The 25,992-nt window shown below is 41.4% G+C and overlaps 1 long non-coding RNA gene across 1 annotated transcript in view; it reads right to left on the reverse strand.

Annotated features, from left to right (window-relative positions):
• Window positions 1–265: 265 nt before the first annotated feature.
• The window catches only part of LOC109291868, a 44,704-nt gene continuing 18,977 nt past the window's right edge, over window positions 266–25,992 (reverse strand). Inside the window, exons 2-3 of the long non-coding RNA XR_002095967.1 lie at window positions 2,881–2,980; window positions 266–996 (exon numbers count right to left, since the gene is read on the reverse strand). This is a non-coding gene — a long non-coding RNA (uncharacterized LOC109291868). The remainder of the gene's footprint in view (window positions 997–2,880; window positions 2,981–25,992) is intronic.

A 25,992-nucleotide genomic window follows, 5' to 3' on the forward strand; every position in this document is an offset into this window, starting at 1 on the left:
AGGAAAATGGAGATCAAGTGAAGGAGGCTCAGGGAGGTCCTGAAGTAAAAAATATATTAAGATGAATAACTAACTTATTAAGAAAGATTCCTTGAATTTGACTTGACAAGTCAGTGCAAGTATTCTGAAAGGGAAAATCCTGTGTTTGGGAATAAAGATACCTGATGTAAGTTGTAAGAAAATGTGCATACCGAAGTGTAAATAGAACAGGAACTTTTAGGTGAGACTAAAAGTTTTAGTTGAAACTATGAAACTATGAAATTTTGAATTACAAGAATAATCCTCTAATAATCACTTTTTTAAAATTAAAAAGAAGCATTCTATTCACCACAACTCAGACCATACAAATACTAGAGCTGAACTAGTTTGCCTTTGCCTTGAAAAAGAAGAAATAAGAATACTACTAATTTCTGATCAGCTGGTAGGTCTCAGTGACATGACAAGCCACATTTAGCAGCTTGTCCCTTCTCGCTGTAGTTCTGTAATATACACTCCTTGTTCTAGCAATCACTTGTAGTGAAATTCCAGAGAGAACAGCTAATAGAGTCACAGCAGTCTACCTGTATTATAACAGGAGGGGACAGTGATTACCAGAGGAGACATTAAACAACTCAAGATTAAGTGATGCTGTAGTTTTTCAAGCCTTGGAAAGACCTCAATGGAGCTTGGCATTCTTGGCTTCAAAATTACCCACTGCCAACAAAATTTTTGTATTGTCTGTACAGAGGAATGGACCACTTGCTTATGGGAAAAAAAAAAACCTTATACAACTTGCACAGTGCTAGTTGTTATCAGTATTGCAATCTATTGATATCCAGTATGGTAACAGTATCAACACAACCTTAGTTGAACCATCATGTAATACACCAGGATAGAGTAAACAGTGATAAGTAACACAGTGGATAGCATCAGGTGGTGTGTTTTCTGTCTATACTTTGGAGTATTGGAAAGTGGCATTTCTCTTTCTGTCAGAATTTTTCCCTTCCTCTGCAGAATCTGTTGATGAGAAAGTTGTAATTATCATTTGTGCACAACATGCAAGATAAATGTATTTTTGTTTACTGGCATAGTTATACTCAGAATGCGGTCTTTCAAATCTATAAATGAACACTTCTGCCTATCCTTATACATATGCAGGCTAGATCACAAAACTACATCTTAAAACTTCTGTTTCTACTCTTCAAAATATCATCTTTCTGGAAAATTTAGGGCAGCTTCTGTGCTGGCTTCCATTTATATCTGCAGCAAATCTAGCCTCTAGCCAGGAGCATGTCTCAAATAAACAAGAGAGTATTGCAGACACAAATTCCTGAAATATTTGTGGAAAACAGAAAAACAAGATTTTTAAGATGACTTTTTGAAATAGAATGTTCTGAACATCACCTCTTAAGGTCAAATACAAATGTTATTACTATGTAGTGGTATACTCTACTTCATTCTGATACTCAAGAGTCATACTGCTATGTTCACCTTAAATCAACAACAACAGCAAAATACTCATGCGGCTTAATTTCCATCAGTGGGATACATTCATACACGATGCTTTTCCAATTACATCACTGTAAATTTGATCCAGATGCACTGCAAGGTCAGGGTACAGTTTGGGTAGGGGGTAGAGAAGGAAAGACAGAAAATTGTTCCAGAAACACATCTTTCACTAATATTTAAAAGACCTGTCAGCAACAGAAATTATCGTTGTATTTTCTTAATTTCTCTTGGCAATCAGCAAGTTTAACTGATATAAACAGAGCTAAAGACAGAAAGGGAAGGTCTCTCATGGGAAGATTTAGTATGGCAATAAGTCAGAATTGGTAAGGTAGTAAGAGTTTGGTATGGCAATAAATCAGAATAGGGAAGGCAATAAGTCAGAATTTGTCTTCTGAAATGTTGTTCAAAGGTAGATGTGGCAATAAAGACCGCACCATGGAAATCAGAGCCAGAAGAGAGAACTGTATAGCCATAAGAAAAGAACTTGGTGTGGGTTTTCTTTTAATTTTTTTATAGAAATAAGTATACTATACTACAACATATATTCCTATTACATCTTACAGTATTCTGATAAAGGGCCACTTCTTGCTAATGCATCTAGCAAGCATAGGCAAGGCATCTATGTATGCTTATTATTGTGAGTATAGCAGTGATTAGCCTCTAATTGTGGTGCCTATGAAAGATATTGAGCCAGATTCTGGTCCCTCTGGGGCTGATTCCTGCCAAAACAAAGCACTGAAAGACAATTTAGTCAATTGTCTAAATAGTACAGGAAAATCCCTGTGTGGTGCAGGGCTAATGGACATGTCTTTGTGACTTTCTCTGAATTTCCTCTTGGCATAGTAGAGTTTCTAAGAGAAGTGACCCTAGCCAAAGAGCTGCTGTACACCAGCAATCTCTGATTTCCCCAGTGGTATAGGGGACCCTGCAAACGGTTGCAAATTAGAGCAGGGCTGATCCAATAGTAGATGTCCCTCAGATCCTGAGCCAAATGAAGTCATCTAAACCATTAGAGTTGGGCCCTATTAATTTTATGTCACTGATTTTAGAAGTTAGAGTGAGTTCATTGGAATTACTCAGTCATGAGCACTATTCATGGTAGTAAGCACTTGCATTGTGGCAGACTGTTTCCTAATGGAAAAACAAAGACTGAGTCATGTACATTGAAACATTCCGTGGGAAGATGTCAATTCCTATGAAATTCAAAGAGCACACAGGCCTGCCTCATGCATTAATGGGGGACCTAGGTCATGGGCCATAGGTTATAGACAACTTCCAGGCTCTTGGGTCTTACAACCAGCCCTCCTGGCAGGTTGAGTCAGAAGACTGGAAATCCAAGTCCCCAGGCTCATGATTAGGCAGATTCCCAAGTTTTTCAGGATCCCATCTTACAGGCAACACAGCAGGTAGATTATTCCAGCCTGGTTTGTTGGCTCCCTGTGAGTGGACTTGCTCAGTGGTTAGGGCCATGACTGAGACCAGTGGGTCCAGGCTGGGGAACAAAAGCCAAGAGACAGAAATCAGGAATAAGGAAATGAGGCAACAGTCACATTCGGGAGTGTGAGAGTTGAGTAGTTAATGATGAGCAGTCACCAGAGGCATGCTATCCAAACAGGTGGTGGGTAGGGATAAATGACCTAACGTATTACTGCTAGCTAAACAGGCTGACTGGAGCTTACTGCCAGTATCCTGACACTATGAAATCCCAGAAGGTCAAGGAGCCCAGTTTTTTTTCAGCAGTTGCTCTATGCTTTTTTGTTTCCTATCAACCCATTAGGCAGAAGATAATATGTACTATAGTGGTTACAGATTTAAAGCTAAGTGTCACTGCAAACTGCCTAAACACATGGACCTTCACAAATTTACCATGTTACTATTACCCCTTAGGGATCACCATCCATTCATCTACTCTAATAGTGTCCCTTGCTCAAATGAAAAATTCACCTGATTAGTGGTGTTGTCATTGACCTTTTTATCCCTGCTATGGACACTTCACAGGCACTTACAACCCTCTTTAAACCATATAATCCACTACAGTCCTTGTATCTTTTCCCATGTCCTTGACTTGTGTTGATTACCACGACGTGCAGTTCCATGGTTGTTTTTGCTGGCCTCTGAACCCTGCCTACCTTTTTGCCTCCAATCCCGCACAGCATTCTGCATCACGTCTCCAGGGTCAGAGCCCCATCTCTAAGCTTCATTCTGGATGGCATGACCAACTTCCCTTGGTAAATTCTAATTGCTATGTCAAGAGTTAATTCTAGCTCTGCCTGTAATCTCTCTCAGAATTGTTTTGTTCCCATTTTTAGTCACTAATAGGATCCGGTTTTCTATTAGCAACTTTGTTAATCCCTCAAAATTGTCAGATCGGCCCTTCATCCTTAGACCTATCATGAACTCCTTCATGGTTTCACCTTCTTTTTGTAGTCCCTGTTTAAAAACATCTCCCTCTTGTATTTTATTTTTACATGAAGAATGGTACTCAAATTTCTCTCTTTTCAGAGCTAGCCTTTGCCTGAGTTAACTGAAAACTGTTAAACACATCAAGTACTTTCAAGCTAGCTGTTCTCAGAAATAAGGCCACATTCTGTCTGTCTTCATTTTCTGTTTTCACCCATTGGTTGCAAATACAAAGCAAAGTGCTGTTTAAATCTTCTCTTCAGTTGTTCTCCAAGTTTCCAGAGAGTTTCAGCTCTTCCACTGAGGCTGTTTTCTTCTTCCTTTTTACTCCTAGTCCCAAGTGGTATTCAGTGATCATTAAGTGCTTAAAGTTTTTGCAAAAGTTCTGCTTTGCTCAATGTCTGGTTCCAACTGACTGTGCATAACAACACCGAGGGCTTTGCAGTGCCTGCCCAGACTGCTCTGTCTGGGAAACTCATTTTTTAAATGAGTGGGAAAATTGGGAGAAAGGGAAGCAAAGAGTCCATGACATGGGGTACAGGGAAGTACGGCATAATGTCAGAGAGCTGTGAGGGACAGTCAGAGCACATAGCAGAGGAAAAAACGTGGTGCACACAGCCCTTTGGCATGAGACAGGGACTGGAGGGGGACAGGTGTGGGATGCCCCTGACCTCTTATGGGTGGGGGTGGGGAATGTAGGAATGCGTACTGTATGCAATGAGTTTAGCCTAAAGATCTATGAAGCATGTGATCCTTTGGTATGCATTATTGATGGCAGCTAATTTCTTGGTGGACTGGTGTCCATTTCACAATTAGTACTCTTGGTAACTGAGGGAAGAGCCCAAGGATTTCCTGGCCATAGATTCTGCTCTCTTGTCTCACTGCCAGAGGTGCTCCTTTGAAGAACAGGGCTGAAATATGTGCATGATCCAAGAGAGGAAACCTGCACTGCTACAGTGCCTGCTTTTCCTAGTCAGACACTAAACAGAGGGTCACATTCTCTCCTATGGGGCTGTCCAATTTCTAAGTGGCCACGGATCACACACTGCATAGGCCACACCAGTGCAGGCCTCACAATGCGAGGGGTTGCACTAATGCAAGCCACAGGCCCCCAAGCTGCACTCCCCCAGCTGCACCATGTGGGCAGGAGCTCCCCCCCCCCCACATACACACCACTGCATTGGACATGAGTAGCCACGGCTCTGTGCACACGGGCAGCACTTTCCTCCCTGCACTGTAAACAGCTCCCCTTCCTGCAAAATGCTGTATCCTGTGTGTGGACAGCCTCTCTTGTCACCACTGCATGGTGGATAGGGGCAGCTATTGCACCATGCACATAGGCAGCACCCCCTAACTCCATACCACATGCACACGTGGCCCTACCTCAGTTCCCCTGGTGCCGTGGGCTGTGTCACCCTGCTGCCAAGGCAAGAGCAGGAAGCAAGAGCTGAAGGAGCAAGGAGCCTACAGACCCTGGCTGCACCAGCAGTCAGAGTGATAAGCAAGGTGGTGACTGGGTAGGAGCCTGGGGAGCAACATATTAATTTCTGGACGACTTATGGCCTGCAGGTCACCAGGTGGAAAGGTGTTCTTCTGTATTGCTGTGACAATCACATCTGTAGCGCTACCAGCATGGTTAGCTTAGTGCCCTACTGAATCCCACTATTGCTTAGGTGCATGTGAGGGGCAGAGCTAGGGCATGGCTGAATCACTCTGAGCTCCAGCACAGCATTTCCCAAATGAAGGGCTATGACCCCAAGTGGGGGTCTGTCTGTTATGAGTAGGTTTGCAGGCTCCATAAAGGCCCTATTTTCCCCCACCCACAATTATCTAAATGTTTTGATTAACTAGGAATCGGGACTTCTCATGCCTCAGGTACTAATTGTCCCTGTTCCTATTCCTACACCTGAGTGTAATGAATAGGGTTAAGTGTTCCAATTTAGCTTTCACATACTGCAGAATAAGAGCAGACAACTTTTTCTGTACTAAGCACAGGAGAGAATCTGGCCTTAATCTCCAAGGAAGTCCATTAAATCCAATTTGCAAGTATAGAAACCATAAAGAAAATAAGAATAGCTACAACTGCTCCAACAGTAACAGCATCCTGGGAAGCCATTTGAACTGTTAGAAAGATTTGAGAGGAGGGAGAAAGCAAAGTATGCAAAGAATTCTTTTAAATGTAGTGAGAAGTGATGTTGCTGTGTACAAACCTCACAGTCAATACAGTGCTCTAAACAGCTCCTGCTAGGGATGGTGTGTCTGCCCAGAAGGGAGAAGTCACAATCAGTTAAATAGCCACCCAAGAAAGGAAGATAATTGAATCCTGTTTCCGATACAATATATGAACATGCAGATACAGAGCTGCAAGACATAACAAACTTGACATGTGACATAGCTTTTGATATTTCACAGGTTTGATCTCTGTTTTGGAGTAAGGAGTGTATCTATACATTTCCTATGACACGATTAAAGAGAATTAACTAGGCAGGTTATTACAAGCATTCTGTAATTGCAAATTAAGACTATTTTGAAAAACAAAGCAACTTGATGACTTGCAAATACATTCTTAATGATAGTCCAAATTGTCTCTAGTAGTTTAATAAAATTATATTGTCACTGCTTCAAAATAAGATATATGAATATTAATCCAATATTGTAATCCCTTGATATTTCTCCATATCACTTATTCATTTGTGAAAACATTCATCATTTCATTATGGTTCAAAATCTTTGGGGAAAGGTATATTTTTGGATGGGTTGACGCTTGCACTTTTTATTGTGGAACTTTTCACTTGGTGGCCATTGTCCCATTGAAAGCATGCAAAACAACTGTGTTTCTTTTGTGAATTAATATTACCTGGAAGGGATTTTGAATTCTGAGTCTCTAGAATGGAAATTTGACAAATGATATGGGTTTGATTTAAAAATAGAACTTTTTTGGAGTGAATCTCATGTAACTTTACTCAGAAATGGTTCTGGTTTTTACCTTGCACTGAAATTTCATGCTCATTTTGTAGAAGTTAATCACTTCCAAAAAAATAAAACTGATTTTTTTAATTTGCTAATTTAACATTAAAGTTTTCACATGCATCTATTTATTATCATTGGCTTTGTATTTTATAGGAAGGGGAAATAGAGAATTAAATGTTACTTTTCAAAATCTGCATTGACTGGCAACAGAAATGTTTCTGATCTATGCACTTTTTAGTCCTTTATCAGTTCTTTATTGGCTAAGTTTGTCTTGGTGTCCAGTACAGCTTTGGTTACCTCCACAAGGTTAACAAAACCATTTCAACACTTCTTTTTATCCTCTATTAACTCACTATGCAATTGAATCAAAAGGTTGAGGGGTTTTATTAAATATTAAAGCTTTCTTTTAAAACTCTATGGTTAAATGTTTTGAACATGAGAGTCCAAATCTATATCTCTAAATCCATTATTTAGGAATGTATCTAGGAATGGTTTCTTGCTGCATGCACCTAAGTTTGAAGATGTTGATCTATGCTGTGAGTCTGAGATTTTGGTTGCTAATTTTTTTTCTCAGTGAAAGAGAAAAAAAATTTGTGTGTAAGGTATAAACATCTTATAATTTAACATAGACAAGATCACATGATCCTGAGAATGTCAGTACTGTCAGAGAAATTGTCACGTTTTTCGTGTGCGTACATATGTGCCTGTGTTTGTGGGTTGGATTCTTATTCTCATCAGTGCCAGGAAGGCAAGAGGAAGAGAAAGTAAGAGCTAGGATAGGAAAAAAATCAAATTAGCCACTTCTTATGCTTTGGAATCCTTCCCTATAAGAGCACCCTGCCTCTCTAACTTGAAATACCTCTCCCTGTCACACAAGTAGCTTTTAATGGGTTACTTATTTAGGCAGGTTGAAATTCAGCCCACTGCAAAGGCTCCTACAAGATCCTAACCACAACTTAGTTAAAAGGCAGACATGTAGGTGGCACAAAGGGTCTTAGGTAAGCCCCATAAGCTGCAATTAATTTCACCCATCCTGATCCCCAAAGTTGCAGGCAGTTAATTATCCACTGAAGTAACCTAATAAATAAATGGTTAATGTCTCTGTCATTCCCAGATAAGACTGCAGCCACATATAACATCTGCATGTATGTAATTTATAGTTCCTTTTAACACAAATTTCCCATATTCTCCAAGGGAAAGTGACAAAATTACTGTGCTGGATTTAGGAAGGTATCTAATCTGAAGTCTTTCAGCGCCATCTGGTGTGCACAGCTACAGCTCATTAAATTTCTACGTAAAATCCTAGCAGTCAAGAGACCAAAATAAATGTTTGTCCTTTTATTCCCGGAAAAAAACACTGTGGGTACATCCCAACGAGAGCACATGTGCAGGGAAACACATTTGCCACAGGACAAAAAGCAGTGTCCCTGAGCATGCCCCTGCATGCATACTCAAACATGTGGCAAAGTGCCCCGAGTAGGGGAGGGGAGATTGGGGCCAGCACCTGTGCTAGCCCCAGCAGCCTTACCTGGAGTCCTGGGAGCCTCCTGGGCAGCAGCAGCACTGAGCCAGCTGCTCAGAGCCAGGATGGCAGCCAGAGCATGCACCATACTGCTTCTTTTGAGGCAGGTGTTTGGTTTGGATTGGTTTGGTTTGGTTTGGTTTTTTTGATGCTGTAATCTGCCCGTGTCAAAGTCTGGTGCTGCACTGCAAATTAGCAGCATGGTGAACCGGTGCACATGCATTGCACAGTTTGCAGTGCCTCAGACAGCACATGCACGCTTGTCTAAATGCACCCTGTGTGTTCAAAGTTTTGTTTGAATGACAGTGCAGATGTATTCTCTTCATTATAGGCATCATTCAGAAATATGAATGGAAAACAGATTATGTTAAATTGACAGTGCCGCAGACCTTGTTTCTTGGGCAAATTCTGAGTAAGTGGTGTGGGTGAGGGTGAGGTGCAAGATCCTCTGTCCCCAGGAGCTACTGTAATCTCTGAAATTATTGCTTTCTATGCTTTCTACTGGCACTGGGAATTAGGTAAATTCAATCATAGATCTTTATGACAATAACAAAGAAGGTGCTTCTAGGAATTAGGGCACTAGCTGGGGGCCGAATCTGGCCCATGGACCACATGTTGTTGACCCTTGACTTACGGTATTACAGGTGGAATCAAAGAGAGAGCCTGTTCCTTCTGTCTGTGATGTTATTACCACTGACTTCAGTGGGAACGGGATTAAGCCCACAATTAGACAGATCTCTGCAGGCTACTGAAAACAGAAGGTCACTGCCAACCTGGCACAAACTCTTATCTGAAATAGTAGTCATTGCTCTAAAGTAAATGGTGGCAGAGCTGTGTAAGAGTTATATGAGCTATATGAGAGAAGAATGGATTTCCCTGGAATCCCCTTCTGACTCAAACAATTAGCCAAAGTTCAGGTTGTTCCTGGTAGATGGAGAAACAAATGATGAAGCCAAATATTGCAGTCCTGTTTGTTCACAAAGCATGACCAAAGTCCCGCTCCCCTGTGCACCAGAGGAATCCAACAAAGGGAGACAGTTTCTTTACTGACCATCCCAAACCCTTCTTCAACGGCAAAGATACTGCCCAACTTTAAGAAAGGGCAGGAAGAGCATCTGGGGAACTACAAACCAGTCAGCCTCACCTCAGTCCCTGGAAAAATCATGAAGTAGGTCCTCAAAACACTTTGAGGAGAACAAGGTGATTAGGAACAGTCAGCATGGATTCACTAAGGGGAAGTCATGCCTGACCAACCTGATTGCCTCTATGATGAGATGACTGGCTCTGTGGGTTCAGGTAAAACAGTGGATGTGATATACCTTGACTTTAGCAAGGTTTTTGATACAGTCTCCCACAGCATTCTCTCCAGCAAGCTAAAGGAAGTATGGGTTGGATGAATGGACTGTAAGGTGGATACAAAACTGGCTGGATCATCAGGCTCAAAGGGTAGTAATCAATGGCTCAATATCTAGTTGAAAGCCAGGATCAAGGGCCCCAGGGGTTGGTCCTGGGGTCGGTTTCACTGGTGACACATAGCAGGTGCACGTGGGTGCATGTGCACCCCTGAGATTGGCCATGCACCCCCTGGAAGTGCCAACCACGAAACCGCAAGTGCTGGTGGAAATGCACTTCCGGTTTCCCTGCTGGTGGTTCTGGGCTTGGTGATAGGCTGCTAGAGGACTCTTCCCCCCCCACTCCACCCCCATCGGCGATCTAGTGCCCCCGCAGACTTGGGAGGCACAAGTCGCCCATGATCGGTTTTGCTCAATATCTTTGTTAGGGACCTGGAAGATGGCTTTACAGGTGACACCAAGGTGGGGGAAGTAGTAGATATACTAGAGGGTAGGGCTAGGATTCAGACAGACCTAGACAAATTGGAGGATTGGACCAAAATAAATCTCATGATGTTCAATAAGGACATGTGCAGGCTCCTACACTTAGGATGGAACAATCCCATGCACTAATACAGGCTGGGGACTGACTGGCTAAGCAGAAGCTCTGCAGAAAAGGACCTGGGGGTTTCAGTGGACAATAAGCTGAATATAAGCCAACAGTGTGTCCTTGTTGCTAAGAAGGCTAACAGCATACTGGGCTGTATTAGTAAGAACGTTGCCAGCAGATTGAGGCAAGTTATTATTCCCCTCTATTTGGCACTGATGAGGCCACATCTGGATTACTGTATCCAGTTTTTGGCCCCCCACTACAGAAAGGATGTGGACAAACTGGAGAGAGTCCAATGGAAGGCAGTGAAAATGGTGAGGGCACTGAGGCACATGACTTCTGAGGAGAGGCTGAGGGAACTGGGCTTATTTAGTCCGGAGAAAAGAAGACTGAGAGGAGATTTAATAGCAGCCTTTTAACGACCTGAAGTGGGGTTCAAAAGAGGATAGAGCTAGACTGTTGTCAGTGGTGGCAGATGACAGAACAAGGAGCGATGGTCTCAAGTTGCTGCAAGGGAAGTTTAGGTTAGATATTAGGAAAAACTTTCTCACTAGGAGGGTAGTAAAGCACTGGAATGAATTACCTAGTGATTCTGTGGGAGCTCCATCCTTGGAGGTTTTTAAGACCTAGCTAGACAAAGCCTTGGCCAGGATGATGTAATTGGGGGTGTTCCTGCTTTGAGCAGGGGATTCGACTAGATGACTTCCTGAGGTCCCTTCCAACCCTACTTTTCTATGATTCTATGAATGAGTACTTAGCCAAAAAACCTCTCTCGCATAGCTTTTTTCTCAGGGTTGTGCTACCAGTGCCACTCTGCTGTCTCTAGTGCCTCCTTGTCTCCTTCTCTCTCAGCCTTTCTCATTTTGGTACTAGTTCTCTTCCAGTCCCCATCCACACTGCCTCTGAACCCAGGAGGAAGTACTGGCTGGGATCTGGCCTCCCTCACCACTTGCTTCTACTCAGTGCATGCCAAAGACCAGAAAATGGATATGAAACAAGTCAGAAGAAGCCCAGAGGATATTCCCAGAGTTTCTCAGGGCTGTCTCTCACCTGTGCTTTTTGGCATGTTCTCAAAACTGCAATAAAAAGTCTATACTATGTAGACACTGGGCTTTGATATGCACTGATGGAGAGCAAGAGGGAAGAGAGTGGTTCTCAGCAGTGTTTTAGGTTCATCATGGTAGTAGTGCAGACAGACTCACAACACCCCAATAAACACAGTTCCATCAGTCAGTAGGATTTAACCCAACCCATAATGATAAAGTGGACTCTTTCTCATCTTGTGCAGCATGGAAAATGCTGGATTACAAAATTAAACATGTGTCCGCCTACAGATTAATCTCATAGATATTTCAAAATAGCATTGTTCTGAGAACCACAACATAAGAAAAGACTTCTGGTTCCCCTCCATGGATAAAAAGAGGACATATGCGATTCTCCGTCTCTACTGCAATTCATTCTTCAGTCATTTCCCCACTATTAATGCAGCACTTGTCTTTGTCCAATACAGCACCTGATCCCCAACATAGTACAGGAGGTAATTTCACATCCCAGACAATTCTTTTCCCCTCAGCAAGTAAGTATATTGTACACACACTGTTCACTGATGTTTTCACAGAAGGAATCTTCTCTCATTTTAGTAGTAATGGGCCCAAACAACATTCCAGATCCAAACACTGTTTGTTTTTTCTCTTTCTGACCTTTTCAGTAACTGCACTCTTACTGCAAATCTCTGGGATCTCCCATTTCTAAAATGAAAATGAAAGACCTAAATAAGACCCCATGCTAACACACTAAGGCCAAGGCATGCCCTTCTGTATCTTAAATAACTAGAAGCTATCAGACACAGGAACAGATTCAGAAGGATACAGCAGCACAGGTCAGAGAGAAAGAGTGGCAATAATAAGGAAAAAGGATGATCTGTGGTCCTCGTGACTATAGCTGCTATACAAACTGAGACCTGAGTCCCTCCTCCGAAATCATTAGATGATACTCCAGCACTTCTGAAGAAACTCGGATTTTTGTACAATAATCACTGCCCTGAACACAGGTTGCCCCAGAGACAGCTGCAGAAAGTACTGTGTGTCATGGAAGCAAAAATGCCTCCCCAAACTCTCCTGGCACACAGGGGGATCCTACCAGTGCAGCAGGGTATTTTATTGCTATGCCTTTGCATATAAAATGATGAAAGCTTTCATTACTCTGTCATTTACTGAAATGAGTTTGACATTCTTGACAGTCATTTAGAGCACTCTGGTTGTATTTAGAGTTCTGTAATCAAAAGCTATAGTGCAAAACTTCTCCTTTAATAATTATCTCTTGCAGGTGAACTAAGATGAAGGAACAATGACACTTTTCCTTACTGAAAAGGACTAGAAGCGCTGAGCTGAACAAGTCCCCAGCATATGTAGCTTGCTGCTGCCTCTGCTTTCAGTGGAAGCTTTGTCTCATTGACAGTTGCTGTCACTGGCATCAATAATTTAAAGCCACAGACACTGTCAAGCTGTAAATAATTTAAAAATATATAATCCATGTCCGTCCTTATTGCTGGAGCTCAGCTGGGAACCAAACTTTTGTATACGTATATATTTATACCAAGGGAACTTGTATGATAGCCAACCAACAGCAATACCTTGACAACAGTTCTTAAAAATAATAATAATAATAATAAGATAACATTTTTCACATTATGTTCTGTCGAGCAGAGGCCATGGTGTGGTGCTGAATTTTTTTTTCTAGCAGCCAACAATGGTGATTGTTCACTGCTAGGAAAATACAGCACATCTGAACAGCAGGCTCTCAAATTCTGTCTGTAGAAATATTCCATAGAAGAATAGGGGCATCATTAAGCTATAGAAAAGCCTTAAATAAATAATAATTTGACAAAAACCAAACAGGGATATCTTGCTGCTTGCAGGAATGTAATACAAAAATATATCGAGTCAAAATGTGATGGAGATATGTTGCATCTAACAAACCTTACTCCTAGCGGCATTAAAAAAAAACAACAAAAAAAACCACCTCGTTGTAAAGTTACAGGTGACTTGAAACACCTTTAAGAGATTTCCCCCCGCCCCCCACACACACACACAAACGCATAGTGAGAAATTATGCCTGTCACAAAGAAATCTTGTAAAGTTTTCCTTACAGGACACTTTCCTGACAAGGACACTTGCCAATAAGCCTTAGGTTTTTCATCTGACACAAGACATTGGTAAAGCAGGTCCTAATTAGTCACTGGAGCCTCCGCTCCATGGGGCCAGTTTAATTTTCCCAACTGACAGGGGCTTTTGAATCACAAAAACTTCAGCAGGTGTTGTGTTGTGTTGTGTTGTGTTGTGTTGTGTTGTGTTGTGGCGGGACTGGGTTGTGGGGGGGTCATTCTTTTGTAAGAAGACACCACAGGCATCTGATTCTTCAATTTTTGCTCAGGCAAGTTGTCCTACTGACAGCAATGGGACTACTTGTATGAGTATTCCTTTCCTGCATAAATAAAGGCTGCTAAACCAGATCCCTGCTCTGCTGCTTTTTTATGCCAAAAAGTCAGAAATGTTCTTGTTGTGTATCTTGTTGGTTTTTAAAGAAGAATAAAAAACAAAGATGTGATCTTTTTCTCTCCTAACCATTGATACTTCTGCTTAATACAATGTCCTGGGGGGGTGGTGAAAGGAGAGTAGTCTTTGGCAAAAGGTCTTTCTTACAATTTTCTTCCAACGGCTACAATAAGTTTCATAGCCCAAGAAAGAGCCAGTGGCTAGTTAAAAGCAAGGAAACTAAAATATCTCTAAGTACAGGAAAAAAATCTCTAGCTCTAGGCAGAGGGCTAGACTCGAAGATCTTCCGAGGTCCCTTCCAGCCCTAATGTCTATGAAATCTATGAAGCTGCAGAGAAGGAACACAAAAAATATCTAAGAATCCCAATGATTTCAGTCTTTATTTTCTACAGAATTTTTTCCAGGCTATTTTTTATTACAATCACACTCATAAAGCCTTGCCTTTGATATCAGCAGCGTTCTAAATCTAAATGCAGGTGGCTCTATACCAGGGGCAGGCAATTATTTTGGGCAAAGAGCTGCTTACTGAGTTTTGGCAAGCCATCGAGGGCCCCATGACATGCAGCCTAGGGCAGATAAATATTAATTTTCTAAATTTTTTAGGGGGCCCCGCGAGCTGGATAGAATGGCCTGGCGGGCTGCATCCAGCTCCTGGGCCACATTTTGCCCACCCCTGCTCTATACCTATATAGTAGTATCAAATAAGTGGGAAGTATAGGGAGGATAGTCCATGTTATTTATTGAATTATGATTGATAATTAATTTCATTTTTCCCATTTCCTCTTAATCTGATCCAAATTTGGCACTGCTTCTATTAAGACATTATCCAATGTAAGGTTTACTCTAATCAGATTGCTATTTTCTGTACAAAATCAAACTTTATACTGAGATACAAGAAGTCCTCTTAACTCTCCCCCCTCCGCCTTTCCCCCAGCTTCAGTGTCTGATCTGATCCCCACTGAAGCCAGTGAGAGTTTTTTCCTTTACTTCAGCGGACATCGAGTCAATCACTACGCATCTCAAGAGAGATTGAGCACCTTCTAAAGGTAGCCTCAAGGAACAAGTTTTAGGCTGTTTCTTCTACCTACAGTAAGTAGAAGGTCAAGCCTCCACAGTCAATCATTCTTCCGCTAGGTTGAGCAGAAGGGATCCCTGCATAAGAAAGTGAGGTACACCTCCCCTAGCATGAGTGCACTGTGTTGCTTTTCTCAGGCACTGAAGGACTCAGGAATGCGAAACAACATGCTCAGATCTCTATATTGTCAGAATGACTAGACAGTTTGGCTAGTCTCAGAACCTAACGTTTCACTGAAAAATTAAAGGAACCAGTTTTGGTTCCTTTTTCTTGGGAAAACAGTTCTTCAGCAGTTTAAGAGTGTTGATTATGTTCACTTTCCATAAAACCAAGGTGCTACTCTTTTACTAAAGTGTTCACCAAATCCTCCCAATGGCTGACTGTAGACAAGATACAGGTTCATATCATAGAAGATTCTCCCAGGATCCTAATCTAAAGCATGACCGGATAGGTTAATAAATGCTATGGTTATCAAAGGGTTAACACTATGAAGCAAAGACATTACAATATAGGTAGATTATCAACAGGACAGTGGCAGAGTATGAACATCAAAGCCAGTTGTGCCGGCTTAAATGCCAAGATTTTTAAATGTTTGAAACCAAGCAAATCCAGGTCAGCCATTGTTGTCTAATTTAAATAATAGATTGAAACAGTCTGTAACCTTTTAATATCACTTTCAAATGTGGTTTGCCTCTTTAGCAAATAAAAAGCCACACTCCTATTTCAGGTAGTTATGTGAAGCTATGTTGTAGACCTCAAAAATCCACAAGCACCAGTATTTCAGATCATTTTTATTAGAATCACTTAAATCTATAGACAGCTATAGAAATGCCTGTGGTATAACTAAATTTCAATCATTATCTGAAGAAAGTCCAGGCTGCAAAATTAGGATGTAGGTACAAACTTAAAAATGTTTGGATGTCTTTAGCATTTAAGGTTAAAATTAATGTTTAAAGGTAATTATTGACGAAGAAGTAATTAAAGAGAGCAGTGTATAATTTCACAGTACAATGAATAATATTGCGTGGAGTTGCATGCTTCTAACGATGATTATCCATGCCAATAAGTGTGACAATGATGTCTTCTTGTGCTGTACTGAGGCACTCTCATTTTTGTGTGTAATGTTTTTGTTAGCAGATTAGAACTGGGCTTGCAGATTCTTATAATGTATTCTCTATTATTTTAGATTTCCAGTCTGAGAAGATGCTTTTCAGGGACATCCCAGAAAGGCTTACTATTTCTCTTCTCATGTAGGAAAAAGGATTCTTGATGCATGCTTATTTCCTAACAGGAAACTAACCATGCCAACCAAAGTATATAAGTAATTTATTTCTCTCTCTCGTTTACTTTAAAATAAAGTTTTCCTCAGCATGATACATTTGAATACAGAATTAAGCATTTCCTCTCTGGTCAAAAAAGCATTGCCTATTTTTCAAAGGAATTACTCAATGAGGAATTTTGAACTGATATTTACAATGGCACTCCTCACTTGCTCATTCTTTTATGCTTTTTACAAGCATCTGAGGCAAATTCTACTTGACAAAGCTTCAGTCCTGCTAACTTAGAATTGATATAGAAATTTCATCTGGAAAAATCAGTGCAGTACTGCTGGGCCAGAGTAGTTGTTTCACCCCACCACAACAAGTGTTGCATCGGAGTGATGGAATCATTAATTCCTGAATAAGTCTATTAAAGGTATCCTTTGGTATCCAGACTGTAAGATCCTACTGTATCTTAATTTTAAATTAATGTTAACTCAATGTCATAATTTTTTCCTGAGACAATTGCAGTCTGAGGATTATTTGATTCCATCCAAGATATTTTTTTCCTTGGTAGTCATCAAACCGTCATCCTGTGCCCACATTATTTCAACCATTCCCCATTCTCTTCCTCCAAGGACAGGAGGAACATACTGTTCTCTTAGAGTTCTTAGGGTGTGTACAGACATTCACTGCCCCTTGTCCACAGTCATGCAGTTTGCTTTAAGTTGCATGATAATAAATCAGGAGTAACAGGTACAGACGTTCACCAATGCTGGGAGCCACATTGGGAACCCAATTTAAGTAACTCACGGTAGGGGTAGGGGTAGGGGCAGATGAGCCCAGAGAAGGTGTTAGTGAGTCCAGGGTGTGTTTGGGAGGATCAAGTGAGGTTGGTGGGTCTGAACGGTGGGAGTTAGGAGGCTAAAAATAACTTGGTCTGGGTTGGGGGGGAGCTGGAAGAGTGTGGGCCCCAGGGCTGGGGTGAGCAGCAGAGCTTTCCAAGCACCAAGGCTGCACTCTAAATGTGCTCAGATGTTTGATAGAGCAGGCTAACCTGTTCTCAATCTAAGTTAGTTCACCTGCATGGGGCCTGCCATTCTTGACCATATTTAAACCCCCCAAGTGTCTGCACATATGAGCCTTTAGATCAATCTCACCCTAGTTAGGTGAATCAAAATGTAACATGTACCCTTAATCTCTTCAGCCACTTCATACATTTTACAGGATAGGGATGTAGACTGGAGGCTGGAAAAAAGTAGAAAGTTGACCAGAATCATGACAGACAAGAACAAATCAGGGGCTTTGGGACAAGATGCTGAAAAAAATATGCAGCTTATTCCAAGAATCTAATCCCCACTTTCATGGAGGTAGAAAATAGAGAGATTCTTTTCATCACCTGGTTTCATATAATAGGACACAGTTGCTTTGCTACATAAGGCTTATGCACAGACAACACTGTTTTGCAGTAATCTTTATTATATATGAATACACCAGTGTTTGGGGTTTTATTTTTCCATATTCTGACTATGACACCTACAGGCCAAAATGTAGCTCTGCAACTAACTGAAAAAGGATTTTTGGAGAAAACACCTTCCTTGGTCATCCAGTGGGTGCAACTATATGCGAAGGTGCATACTATCATTTTATTAATGAGTTATTCAGAGTAGTGTGTTCACACATGCTTTTGTCCTCTTTTTTTTTCCAGCAGCAGCATGTAACTAGTTTCCCAAGTCTCCTAAAGGTAATCTTGAAAATCATGTCTATATGTTGGTGCAAGAGTATTACAAGGTGATATACAGAACTCATAAAGGGTCTGTAGCACCTGAATTACTATGTTGTTCTTTATAAAAATGTGTGCATTTTAAAATACAGTTTCTGTCCACAGCTAATGAAAAATGACTGCTTAGAGAAAATCATAACAGCTTTTACCTTCTACAAAGTGGGAAAAAAAGACATCATGCTCATAATGGGAAAAGGCATGATGAAATTTCTGAATGCTATTACATCATGCTCAGGTGTGGTGCCAGAATGATTACAGTCCCTCACTATAGCTCCACAGGCTCCAGTTTGAGGCTGGCTCCAGATTCACACCAAGCTGTATGCATCAAGTTTCCCCAGCCCAGATATCCAGGTACTCAGCTATAGCTGTGCTGTCAATGGCATCTGCATAGGATGCTGGTCACATCACTCATTTGTATGCTGTCAGCTACAAAAGCTGATATGTCTTAACAACATGCTAGTCCTATGAGTTGTGTCAACAGTAGATTTTGGTAGCTGCAAGCTAATGACACACAAACTTGATTCTCCTCTCATGCTAATGGACTTCAAAAGCGGTGCCACTGTAATAAAAACCTTGATTGTTTAATTCAGGGGAGAATCAAGTCTACTGAATGCAAAATCAAAACTCTCTCCTTATCCCTCATCCAACCTTAGAGCCTGAACGTGTCAAAACAAAGATGTCAGCAAGAAATGGCCTATAAATAGTAAAACTTGACTAATGTGTAATACAAATGAGCAGCTGCATTACTTGAGAAATGTGCCAAGTATTTTCAGGGCTGCTCTAAGCAGAGTTCTTTATCATTTCATCGCTAAGCTTGGTAGACTCTTTAGCAAATAAAATGCCAGCAGCCTATTTCAGAAAGGATAAATAGTGCTGTAGAGCTCCAGAGAAATGTAGAGTTCCAATATTTCAGATCAGTGTTGGAAGATTCAGTAAAATTAAGTGCTTAAATAGAAAAAAACTAATTATAAACAAAGCCAGCCAATATCAGCATCTCATCTTGGGAATGTATACCAAAGACTCATCTACTGGCCAAATCAGTTTTCTTTGGATATTGACCATACTTTTGATACACCAACTTATATTCACTCTGTTGTACTGAATATAAGAGCCTAGGATCATTAAAAAGTAGGGCTAGAAGATGGTTGGCAAACTAGCCTGTTGCCCCAGGCTGGATCTAGATTGCAGAAATCCTCATATGTCCTCAGATCCATAGGGGCAATCATCATAGCTATTGCAGTGGCAGTGGGTACAGCCATGGTGAGGGATCTGGGAGCAAGTTGTCCGGGGGAGAGGTTCCATGTCCCAGCAATGGTCAAGCAGCAGCAGTGACGAATCGAGCTCACTGCTGACAGCCATGACCAGCAGGGCCAAAGGGCCCCAAATTCCACAGCAGGCCATTCCCTGCAACTTCCAGTGGACCAGCAGGCCAGATAGAGAGGCTCCACTGGCTGGATCTGGGCTACAAGCCGTATGTTGGACTTCCCTGGACTAGAAGGAACCACATACAGTCATCTAGTCCAGACCGTCTCAAGGCAGGATCATCCCTGTAAAGCCGTGGTTCTCAACCTTATCCAGCTTAGGGCACCCCTTCATAACTCCTGTGAATTTAGTGGTACCCAATTTCAAAAACTAATTTATATATTAAAGTGCTTACTTTCTTGCAGAGGGGCCAGGCAGTGGGGGTGGAGAAACAGCCAGGCAGAGACAGTGTGAGGGTTCAGCCAGGATATAGGTGACCAGCCCTGAAGGGCAACCAAGAGGTCAGCTAGGTGGGGGTACAGGTTTCCAGGGCATCAGGTCAGGGTCTAGATCAGTGGAGCAGGGAACATGGGTCCAGGTCCCAGGAGAGCCGAGAGGGGGATCCAAGAGACGTAGTCTGGGGTGCAAGCTGAGGTCAGAAACCAGATGAATCGGAGAGCCAGGTACCAAGTTCCAGGGAAGATCCAAGAGGAGGGTCGGGGAAAGCTGAAGGTGAGACAGGAGCCAAGGGAATCAGAAAAAGCTGTGAGCATAAGGCTTGCCAGAGCAGACCAAGGCTATTGTCAAGGCATAACTGCAGCCTGAGCCTGAAGATGTGCTTAAAAGGGGTAAGTGGTGCTCTCAGCAGCCAATCCAGTTACAGAAAACTGGGGCAGTCCATTAGCCTGGGATCAAGGTCACAACTTCTCTAGGTAGCATTGGAACAGGCTCCTTAGGGAAGTTGTGGAGTCCCCATCCCTAGAGATTTTCAAGAAAAGGTTAGACAAACACTTTACTGCACTGATTCTCAACCAGGGCGCTGTGATACACTGGGGTGCAATGAAAGCCTTCAAAGGGTGCCACAAGGTGTGAGGAGATAAGCTGATAAGTACAGCCTCAGATTCAGACCTGACCTTGATCCTAGGCTAATGGACTGCTCTTATTCACCTCTTTCAATATGAAGAGACTCTCTTCATCAACCCAGCAGGGTTGTTCCAGATTTATATCAGGGTAACAAAAATAAAGTTTGCCACAAAGTGGTTGTGCTATGTAAATATGTTAAAAGCAATGAATGTTGCCACCTCCCATTCCTCCTTGTCAAACATTATCCAGTCTCTATGAACTAATAAAACCTCATGTCTATTTTTTCCTTTTTACAAGGATTGTACTAACAGAACTGCCCTGATAACATACAAGCAATAAGAGCTTCGTAAGTAAGTTGTTATTCTTGCCTCCCAGTTTTATGTGAGACAATGGCTGTTTAATGATTTATTTTTCCTCTCTCTCTTTCTCTCTTTGTAGCTGAGGTATTTTGGTTACATCAGCATTTTGCATGTATCGGTGGCTCTGTCCACTAACCAGATCATGCAAGACAAATAAAAACAGGATAGGGAGGGATATTAGCTGGTCTGCCTGTATGCATAAGAGCCATCAGGGTTACACCAATGTTGAGATTCCCTATACTCAAATTCTTTTTCAAGCATTGCCATTGTCAAAATAGTATCCCAAAAGGACATGTGAACTGACTCATATTCATAAAATCATAACAGTTTACGACTGAAAAGAGTCTTTCCTTATTTGAAATTCTAAAAATTTTTTCAAGGATGGCACCCCTCTGTCTTATATCCTTTCCAATCCCAGAAATTTCTGGTTTCAAAAAGACAATAGGAAGGCAGTCATACAGTTGCCTTCCAACCACCCCATGGTGTAGCACTCAATGTCACAACGTGGCTTGCGGGAAACCAGGGTTTATTTCTCCAGTGGGGAACCAACCCTTAATGCCATGCTGTGGGTGACTGATTGCAAATCAGAACGGAATTTGATGCCACCAGATCTAAAAAAAAGTCAGAAATACAAAGACAAATAAAAACCATCTGGCAGACATAAACGTAAATGAGATGCAAGCCAAAAACCTCAATAAAGACTGAATCACCATCAATCTACTATATATGCAAAGTCCCAAAACAACAGAAGAATTATTTTGTAGTGAGTGATGTTTTGCTAGTGGGGCACTGTGCACAGTATGATTAATTTTCATAATCTAATGAGTTCTCCCCAACAAAAAAGGCACTTTATGAAATTCTAAATTTATTCTACAGTGTAAGTCTTAAATTTCATTCATCCATCTATTCAAAAGTGTATTTGTTTCACTTTTTATCTTACTGTGCTATGTTGGGGAGATGTGTACCAGAGCTGTAAATGAATGCTTGTTACATTAACTAAAAAAATTCTCAAGCTCCTAGCTTCAACGGAAAAAAACTTGTATTAAAAGTGGTGGGTATAAGACACTATATTTAAGTCTGTGTCAACACTTCTCATATAGTATAGAAACATGAACATGATACTCAGCCATAAACTTTCTGTTTGGGGTAAATTCTACCTTAGACTCCATGGGCGCATCTACACGAGATGTTTACTGCAGAGTAGAATAATTACCTCTTCAGTAAACGTTGTACGTCTACTCATGCACCCCTATTAGACTGGAGCAAACTAACTCCACAGCAGGATAGTAACTGGTACTTACTAGTACTGTAAATACAAGTACTATCCTACTATGGAGTTTTTTTACTCCACAGCAGTGCATGTGTAGATGCTGTCTCAGCTGGGGCACAAAGGTGCTTCAGTGTGGGCTCTGCCTGCTGGCTATCCCTACACTGGAGCACCATCATGCCCCAGTCAGCCCCTCCACAGCATGCTGAGCCAGAGGGAAGCAGCCCTGGGGCTGCTGGCACCCAGGGCTCCCTGCTAGCTGGGGTTGGTCTAACCCAGCTCAACGTGCTGCAGTCCTGGGCGCACATTCAAACAGCATGCCTGGGAGCAATAAACTCTGGTGCAATAAGCTCCAGAGTTTATTGCTTTGCATTAATTGCATGTGTAGACATGCCCCATGACAATGAAGAATAATACCTAGTAGGGCTGTGTGAAGCTTCAGTCTCTGATTTGATTCGGCAGAGATTCGGCCCGATTCAGTGGCCAAATCTCTGAATCCGAATTGAATCAGAGGACCCTTTAATCTCTCCGAATTGAATCGGAACCCTCTGAATTGATTCAGAGAAATTCAGAAAGATTCAGTGATTCAGACATAGACACAGCTTTAAATGTATTTTCTACATACATCTAGGTAGCAGGTGGCTCATGAGTGCTGTGATGCTGGGACACATGGAGCGTCCCACAGAAGTGTGGGGGGCTCCCCATCATGCTTGGCAGCAGTCCTGGAAGTGGACCAGAAGCACTTCCGGTCCACTTCTGGGTCCTCTGGAGAGCGCGCTGGGGGGGCCACCCCGCACCCCCCCCCCAGATTGGCAACTGGTGCCTCCTGGGTCTGGGGGGGCACCTGGGGTTTCCCCACAGCTGATCTCCAAGCCAGGGGAGTGCCGGGGGGGGGGCCTAGCAAGCTCTCTGGCAGACCTGGAAGTGGACTAGAAGTACTTCCAGTCCACTTCTGGGTTCGCCATCGAGCATGTGTAGGGCCCCACCCCCCCACACCCCACCCCGCACTCCTGTGGGATGCTCCATATGCCTCAGCATCACAGTGTTCATGAACCACACCTGGTACCTTGAGGAAAAAACATTTAAAGCTGTGTCTATGTCCAAATCAGCATCAAATCTTCAGATTCAGATTCAGCCAAATCAAATCGGGGACAGTAATATGAATAAACAAATCAAATCACAGTTCCTGATTTGGGCTGAATCTGAATCGAATAGGGCTCGCTTCACACACCCCTAATACCCAGCACTTGCTTCAGCTCAGTTTTTCCCCTACAGAATACAAATAAGTCTCCCTGGATTCTGTGGGCTTAACTTGTAACCTGCAGTGGAAAAAATGGGTTCCTTTTACAAATAACAAACAAATGACTAATATGAATTAATTTGGCTGCTTTAAAATTACTGTAAATGCCAAGGAAGTGCACATTCTGTATTCGTAAGTCAAAATCTACTTTGATCCATGTTGATACATAACAATTTGTAGACATTTAAAAATTATTGCTAAACAAAGAAGCCTTGTAATTAAATACTGAAAGCTGGGTTGTGTTCTGTGATCTGAACCCAAAGGGTAACATCCTGCTCCCTTAAAGTTAATGGGAGTTTTGCTATTGATGTCTGTGGGAACCGGATTTCATCTGAAGCTTTCACCTAACTAACATCTCAAACCACCTTAGCAAGGGCACCAGGTGAAGCCACAGTTCTGACTCTTCATATGTGACAGCAAAGCCAGCTAACTGAAAAAGGAACAGACTGTACTACCCAGACCACATCCTCTCATAGAAAAAAGATTCAAAAGACAGTGAACATTTTGAGAATAGGTTAATTCTCACAGCAAGGAGTCTTTTTTTTTCTTAATGAAATAATCTTAAATAAATAATGACCCTTCTACTATGTTTCAATTTTCTTTTAATGTTATTGAGTATGAGGAATTCAGAAATGGAGAAGTTAAACAAAAAGCTCTCCTTTGGTGTATTCAGAAGGGTAGGAACAAACAGAAGGATTGGATGGAATTTCAGTAGCACTTTGAATTAAGGCTCATTTTTTAAATTATTTATTTATATTTAATGAATGAGTAATACATGCTGCTACATTATTTAGTAACTTATTGTAAAGCATATTGGAGAATGCTGTTCTTATCAAGTGCTTTATAGCCTGTAGATATTCTAACGCTGTAGCCATACTAGTAAATGTCCTACAAAAATTTAGAGAAAATGATCTAAAAATGTAGATCTAAATTATACTTTCTCTAATACTTAGAAAAAATTATTTAAAAATCTATGCTGAATGTGGAACTGAGGTTAAAAGAGGTATCCAGACTTTTATTTGTTCAGCAGTTTCTGATATAGAGACTTACAGACCCAATGTGCCCATAGTGGTCCCTATGGGTGACTTGACATCTGCCATGGAAATCCATTGGACTATGGTGCTCACTTTTTTATTATATCATTTATGATTAAATCACTAAGGGGTTTTTTATAGCAAGGACAAATCCATATTTTTAGAAGATCATCCAAGGACTTGCAATATCTCAGTCCTAAACATATTGCCTACTTCGTTTGGCCTGTACAAACAACATTGTAATACAAATAATAAATATCAGAGGCGGAACTAAAACAGGATTTGTTCCATGATTAGAAAAAGATTACAATGAAGCAATGTTCTTTACTCTTCATAGTCCATAGTATGTTAAAACAATATTAGGGCTTCAAAGTGAAGTAGGCTAAATGTATGTTATTTTTGCCTCTTGCGTGCATGCATCATTGTAGTTTTTAATTATGCACTTACATAATTGCTTTCTTCAGCAATAGATTAATTATGTCATGCATAGAGAGGTCCTAGTAAAAGTGCTATTCTTTTCAAGGTAATTGCTGCTGCACTCCCCATTTCTGTAGTAGGGCTCAGTAGGATTCAGTAGGACTACCACCCTCGATCCCCACACTCCCCACAGCCCATCTGCTGTAAGGGATTATAGTGCCAGCTGAATACATTTAGCATGGGATGCGTTTCTCCGTCCTGGTGGTTCCTACCTGATCACCTGAGCTAAACATCTCCTGTATACACACCCTGTCAAAGCCTCTGATTTGAGCTAGATGGGTAATATGGACACTTGTCTCACACCCAGATCCACTCATTTGACAATGTCGTTTTTCTCCTATAAACCCATTTTATGCATTTGACAGGATGTTCGCATTTTCAGTGTGCAAATAAATTATCTGTACGTTTGTTTTTCAGTGGACCACTGTTGTAATACACGTTGAATAAATTATTTTCCCAGTTATTCAGTCATATTGGTTTGCATTATTCTTCCAGCAGTAGAAACATGGAGTTCAGGGAAGAAAATTACTACCATACTTTCCCTCTGTAGAGACATTGGCAGTCGAAGGAGTGATGTAAGTAATATCAATGCAAAAGAACAGAAGGAAAAACAAAAAAGATTAGCATTCCAAATTATAATTTGATTTTTTCTTGTAATCTTGGGAACTGTTGCAATTTAACATGCATTTGCTTCACACTGAATCTATTCTGAATCTCCAGGAGAGGGAGACAATGAATAGGACAGTAGAAAGGATTGAATGCTGATGTCAATTAAACTGAATCCATGAAATAAATGAGAGTTTTGAATGGTGGTTCTTCATAGCCAGTTCAGTTTGGTATGCAGGAAAATGCTTCCATTTTATTGCGATAGTAAATTTCAGAGCACAGAGAGAGAGAATATTGGCATTTCAATCAGGGAAGCTTCACACACACACAGAGCCCACTCCACTCTGTGTTGAAAGCTTTATGAAAGAAAGCCTGTAGGATATCCAAGAGATTACTTACAAGAGTCTAAAGGAAGCAGTTTTACAAAATCCTTATAACACAGCCTAGTTCCCTTGTTGATGTGAATTTGAAATATGCCCCTGAGCTCCTCAGAGTCCATAGAAGAGGCACATAGGTAGGGTAAATGCACATGCCTGCAAACACAGACAAACAGGCTTATACTCATTGTTTCGCGTACAAGTTGTCATTCTTTGAGATGTGAAAACGAGTGATATTTTAGGGGTGTAGCATAA

The sequence above is a fragment of the Gavialis gangeticus genome, unplaced genomic scaffold (assembly GCF_001723915.1).
Source record: "Gavialis gangeticus isolate Ggan-Ray unplaced genomic scaffold, GavGan_comp1, whole genome shotgun sequence".
Lineage (NCBI taxonomy): Eukaryota > Metazoa > Chordata > Crocodylia > Gavialidae > Gavialis > Gavialis gangeticus.